Source organism: Euphorbia lathyris, chromosome 4, assembly GCF_963576675.1.
Source record: "Euphorbia lathyris chromosome 4, ddEupLath1.1, whole genome shotgun sequence".
Taxonomy (NCBI): domain Eukaryota; kingdom Viridiplantae; phylum Streptophyta; class Magnoliopsida; order Malpighiales; family Euphorbiaceae; genus Euphorbia; species Euphorbia lathyris.
In genome coordinates this window covers 1,493,962-1,500,844 of record NC_088913.1, presented here as the reverse complement: position 1 = coordinate 1,500,844, position 6,883 = coordinate 1,493,962, and the positions used below count along the sequence as shown (strand labels likewise).

Below are 6,883 nucleotides of genomic sequence, written 5' to 3'. Positions count from 1 at the left end.
TTTTAATGTCATCTAGGTATTGTTTAGTTATGAGAGAGAAAATATTCACTTAAATCGAGAAAGTTCCGAAAATGGAAATCGAAAATGACAATTTCATGAGAAATTTGGTTTCAAATAACTTTAATTCTTGGGTATTTCTATTTTAATATTGCAATTGGCTATTTTGACTTGGTCAACAGTAAAAGAAACTAGTATCTTATCGAAGTGCAAAGTTTAGAACCATGCCTTATTTTTAAGTTCATGGGTCATAATGAAACGAAAAATAAAGTTGTTTCTGCCTTTTTATCAGTTTAATGCATTTGCGAGTGTGCCAAGTATTTAATGTGTTTTCAAATGTTTTTAAATTCATTCTAAATTCCTTTCCGGGTTTTGTTTTGCTATAAAAATAAATGTTATCGACAACAGGAAAATTGATTCTGAGAATACTTCGGGATGTGAAAATAAAGGAATTGGAAAGGAAATGTCATTCCAACTAAATTGTGCACCGTCTTGACTTCTAATCTGAGGGTTGTGAGCGTTGAAAGGACGAAAATGACATAAAGTCCGTAATTATTCCTGACTCTTTCATGAGACTCGGTTACACCTAGAAGTCTAAACAATAAATTAAACAAAGTGAAATTGCTCAAAATTGCTAAAATCATAAAAATGAAAGAATTAAAGAGATACGGATATAACTCAACAACAAACAAAATATTACCGTAGTATCAGCAACCCAATTTTCTTCTCTGTAGATGAGTAATAACGAATCCATGGAGGAAAGAAAATGAAGACAAGTCAACCAATCTCGTCTAAACTTTCAAGAAACCTCCAAAAACATCCAAAGACAATGTCAGTCATAACCACGCCATGGCGCAGTTAGCGCCCTTTAGCACCAGCATTTCTGAAAATCCCACCCGAACCAGCAGCTCGAGGAGTACCAAAAGCAGAACCATCCATATTAATTTCTACTTTAAATTAAGATTGACGCTTAATTAGTTCATCAATTAAAACATTAAGATCAGAATAGGATGATCCACCTTCTTCAACAGCCATTCTTGCAATCTGCCCACTTGCTATAGGCCAAGTCACCATTGGCAACTCCGCAACTATTCCTTCGAGCCTTGAATTCCATCCGCAATGAGTAACGGATCCCCCTATTGCTTCGTGTTCAAGTATAACTACTTACGGTGCCCATCCTCGAATTATCAGCCCTTTTCCTTCCATACTTTCTTCAAATCCTTCAGGCAACCATTCTTCGTCGTCTTCAAGATCAATGCTCTTCCAGACGGCCCATATAAAGTCCTTCCGAGAAGCTTCAAGTCCGGCAGCAATCTCCTTCAGCTGAGTTGCTTTGAAGTTGGTTGTACTACCAAAACATAAGTAAACAACCCAATCAGGTTTCATGGAATCAAGCCATTTCGAACACTCGTGTTCATCGATCGATACTTCGTTTCCTCTTCGTGCTTGTGCTTCAACATCTCTATTACAAAGAGAAACCGGGCCAATACTCCAAGCTCTCCTTCCCAAAACGTTTCGATAATGTTCAGCGTACACCGGTTCGAGCTCGAAAAAACTGTTTACTACTACTCCAAAGCTCTTCAGCTCCCATTCTATGGAAGACTCGTAGAGTTTTCTCATCTCATCGGTTTCACTTTCCCCTAACTCAGCTTTCAATAATTTGTTTCTTGAGAGCGTCATATCTCCAGGAAGACTCGGAACGACAAAGGGCTCTGAATCTGACGAGACGTTTTTATAGGGTTTATATTTGTGAATAGATATGATAGTACATAAAGAAAAGAAACAAGTTCCATGAAAAACAAGCCTTGGGATACCAAATTTGGAAGCAGAATCAGTAGCCCAAGGAAATATCCAATCAGCAACAAGACAATCTCAGGATTGATTTCTCTTAGCACTTTTTCCAGTGGATCCTGAAACAAAGCTGTTGCAACTAGAAATTTGGAGAGAATTTCCCATCCTAGATTCTTAGAAGAGATGAAATCACCATTTTCACATCCTTCTGGTAATCCACTTTCAATTGTAGGAAATTTAAGGATGTGAAGATTGATATTAGAATATGAATTTGGGGTTTTTTTTATTTATCTAGAGACAAGAGGTTCATTAAGAGGAGTTGTGAGAATGGTGGTTTTGAGGTTTCTTGAAGAAAAAAGTTTGGCTATGTCCACGATTGGAATCATATGGCCATGAGCCATGAATGGGAAGAAAAGTATATGTGGTTTCTGAGATTCACTTCCCATTGTTTGATTGCTTTGAAATTTACCAAAAATGATAGAAGATGAAGATGAAGTTGCAGTTGCTGTTTAATAAAGTATTTTTTAGATAATTTGTTATAATAACTCTCCCTAAAGTTGACTTAATACAAAAAAAAAATAGAAGATGAAGATGAAGTTGCAATAGCTGTTTAAAAAACTATATACTTAATTATTATTATTATTATAACAAATTATCTAAAAAATACTTTATTAAACAGCTACTGCAACTTCATCTTCATCTTTTTTTTTTTGGTTAATTTCAAAGCAGTCAAACCATGGGAAGTGAATTTCAAAAGCCACGCATACTTTTCTTCCCATTCATGGCTAATGGCTTATGGCCACATGATTCCAAATGGCAGACAAGCTTTTTGCTTCAAAAAACCTCAAGGCTACCATTATCTCACAGCTCCTCTTAACGAGCCTCTTGTCTCCAGACAAATCCTAAAGACCGAAATTCGGGTTCCAATATCAAACTAAAATAGGTACCGATGCCACGTCAGAGTTTTTTTTAATGTCGTTAGCATTTTGGACTATATTTGCTAACGGCGTAAACCTCAGACTCCCATTTAAAAGTTTTTTACCACGAGACTGTGTTTGCAAACTGGCCAAACCATATGTACGTTGCATGAACTTAATCATCCATGTTACAGAATTCAATATGCCAAGAGTAGATATTTAATATAATTCTCCAAGAAATTGATAGCAGAAATAGTTTGAAACATGCTATGTTATGCTTCAGAGGAATCAAGAAATAGCAACAACCAATCATCATGATTTAAATGCACATCTACTATCTTTATGTTCAAAGCAAAGATCATAACTTAAATGCATATCAACTATCTAATAATGAAAATAAATAAATATATTGAGAGGATAGTTTAAAACCTCAGGCAGCCATTTCCTCAGTCTCTGCATCTTCCATTACAATGTTGAGCCAACTTCAATTCCTATTCTCGCCTAATGCCAAAGCAAATGCTCTTTGCTCTGCCTCTCCTTGCACTTCAGCAGTCGGAACTTTCATTTGGCACTTCAAACTATTATCCGGGCTCCTTCTGGCACCTGATTCGTTTGAATTAAAGGCACTGATCCAGTAAAACTTGAAGATTTAGATATTGAATTGAAATATTTGAAAGCAATGCATCCAAGAGTTTGCAAAGATATCAATATCCAAGGACCCTCAAAAGTGCATTAACTAGGATTCTGGGGACCTTGTTGAATATGCCATGGCCATTTCAAGCAAAACAAAGGTTGTTTAGGGGCCGAACCGGTCTTCATCCGTACTTTTATACCAAAAAGCAGGACAAGTCTATATCTTTACCCAACAGGATGAAATTTATTCACAGCAAATATTATGGCAATTCCCAAAAGTAGACAAGAATTTCAATGTTATAGATTCCTACTTCACTGAGAATTTCAAAGTTCATCCAAGAATAGCAGAAAAAGCAGTGAAGTAAATTTGCATCACCTTGTCATTCTTCATCTTCTCCACATGTTCTTGTATCGGAAAGTTTTAACTTGTGGTTATACAGCTGAATTAAATGAGGAGCTTCCTCGTGGCATTTCACATATTTTTCCAAGAAACGCCTCTCTGAACATTTGAACAAACTAGCTATGCTTGAATTCAATTTGACCAGACCCTTGGATAACAGAAATTCAATAACTGCACCTCTTGGAATGAGCCTCTTATTCAAGCTATATTTGAGTAGTGCAGGACAACTCAGAATGACTGAATAATGTAAACCCAATTTGTTGACATAAAAATCCATCATGGCCATTAGCTTATCCTCTGAGATTGAGAGAATCGATGGGATCCTCTTGAAGGCCGTAATTATATCTTCATCAGACCAACCCCACCTCTTATGAATCGCAACCTTCTAATCCCTCTTCGATTTGCTCAATCCTGTCAATGTTTTGATTGCTATAACAAACTGTGATTTCAAAGGATTAAATCCCATTTCCTTGACTTCCTCCAAAATCTTTCTAAATTTGACTGGATTTGTTACAATACTTACCCAATCAGCATGAATTAACAGAAAAATACTTGATGCAGGCACTCCATTTTCTCTCAAAGTGTTTATATTAGGTATTCCAATTCCAATTCCAGCAGAAGAAGTTCAGAAATTCAGAAACTATGAAGAAGAAAGCAAAACCCTAATAAAGAGAAAGGAGAGAGAGAGTGAAACTATGTCGTCTTGATGGGATTCCAACATTTGACTGATTCTAAGCAAGATGCGCACGGCCAGCAGTAAGACTAGTTTATTTAAAATCTCCAAAAAAAAAAAAAAATAATAATAATAATACCCAAAATAAAACTTCGAAATCAATTAAAATCTTAAACTATCAAAATTATCAATCAGGTTCCTGAACTAACTAAAATCCATTAATTGAGTTCTCATTCTAAATAAAAATCATTAATTGAGGTCTCATTGAAAATCATTCGGTTAAACAGTTTCAGACGCTCTTCTTTAAACTCATAGAAATTATTACAGTATATATCAAATAGTAACAGTTTCTGATTTTAGGATAGGATGTGGACTAATTGATGATTTTGCTTAGTTCATGGACCTGATTGAAGCTTTTGATAGTTTAGGATCCTAATGGACTTTAAAAATTTAGTTTAGGGACCCCAATGGATATAATACCAAAAAAGAAAGTGTTACTTTATTAGCCTAAACCATATGCAGCCCTCTAAACTTGTCAATTTTGGTCATTTTGCTCCCTGAACTTACGGGACGATCTATTTGCCCTCTCAACTATTTAAAAGTGAAATTAGCAACCCCCTATTTTAATTATAACGGAAACAAAATGAAATTCCAACATTAGTACAAGTGTTCATAGAAGTATTGAAACCAGTCTACATATATGTAACCTCATTTGCAGCTTTTTTTAGTAGTGCATAACCATATATGCACTTTTTATAAGAGAACTTGTGTACGGTCTATACTAACCTCATTTACAGCTTGTTTTAATAGTGCACACCCTTTTTATTATGACCTTGGTGCTTGCAATGAGAAATATCATAATTATTTCCGTTATAATGAAAAGTGGAGATTGCTAATACAACTTTTAAATAGTTGAAGAGGCAAACGGGTCGTCCCATAAGTTCAGGCGGCAAAATGATTAAAAGTGACAAGTTTAGGGGACTGCATATGGTTTAGGCCTACTTTATTTATAAAAATTACATTTCGGGAAATGGAGACATTCCGACAACAAGATAATGAGATTATGAGTAGTTGTATTGTCCTCGTTCATTCATGAACGAACTCAACACGATCAAAGCACTTAACCTCTTCTCAAATATTTGAGATAACGATCCATAGCCAATTTGAGAGATAATTTCCATTCGTGAGAATATGGACAACTGATAAAAAAATCCAAGGCAATTAAAACTCTTCTAAATCTCGTTTTCTTTGTAACATTGTACACATTGGAGTCGGAGGACCGGTGATGAAAACTTGCTATAAACAGTCAAAAACAATAAAAGCGACTGATTCACACAAAAAAATATATTACTGAAAAAACCTAGACAGTTCATTCAAATAGAACCGCCGAACTCGCGCCAATCGAGCTAGGTCAACAAAACCCGTCGAATCCAATATAGAGCTCGTGTAAACAGGCCCGAAACATCGGACACGGGCCCGTGCAGGCAGGTCCGTGGCATCAGCCGACATGGAAACATGTGCAGCTTTTAGGTCGGCGTTCTACAACTTCGTCTAATATAGCCATTGTTGTTCGGTCTTGGTCTGCCCCGACTAACGGCTTTGTCAAGGTAAATGTGGACGGGGCCTTGTTTGGGATATTGAAAGTGCTGGTTTCGGGATAGTTTCATGAGACTCGTCGAGTGGTTTTTTGGCTGACGCAAATGGCATACTACATTGCCAGCAGGACTTGTTTCTGGTTGAGCCGCTAGCTTGCCGTGAAGCTCTGGGATGGATTAAAACACGAGGTTGGGTCAATACCGTAGTAGAAGTTGATTTACAAATGGGGCTGAAGATAACTCGTGTATTGACAATATTTTATGTGATTGTAAATCCTTATATGCAATAAAAATTTGTTCTATCAATTATATTCATCGTTCAACGTATTGTACGGCCTATGTGTTAGCTCGAACATACGATTCTATGTCTGATCGTGGGGAATGGATTTCTAATCCGCTCTTATTCGTAAATAATAGCAACATGAACATAATTTACCCTGGAATCCCTAAAAGAGAACATGAACATAATTTACCCCTAAATTATCTTACAAAATTATGTTGCAAATTCCCTTTTCAATGAAAGAAATTATATTAAAAATCAGATTTTAATTTTTATTTACATTTATCTAAAAACAATTTATGTACTTTATTATATGATTTTTAAACTTAAAATATCAGAATATGCTAATTTTATTTTTGTTTTTGTCAAATTTTAAGTTAGTCATTTATAAAAAAAAAAATCAGTTTTTAAAAAACCATTAGATTTGACATATAAATTATTTGGTTAAGAGAATGAGACATTTGTAAATAATTTGTCACTTTTTTTTTTTCAATTTGTCACTTCTGACTATTATGTAATTTACTCTTTTCAATTCTCTGAATAGGTTTGTTGCTGAAAAAGCCCATATGAACTACGGAGCATGCCATTACCCGAATG

The 6,883-nt window shown here is 35.4% G+C and overlaps 1 pseudogene; it reads right to left on the bottom strand.

Moving 5' to 3' along the window:
- Positions 1-383: 383 nt before the first annotated feature.
- Positions 384-4,458, bottom strand: LOC136226359 (scopoletin glucosyltransferase-like; annotated as a pseudogene).
- Positions 4,459-6,883: the final 2,425 nt, after the last annotated feature.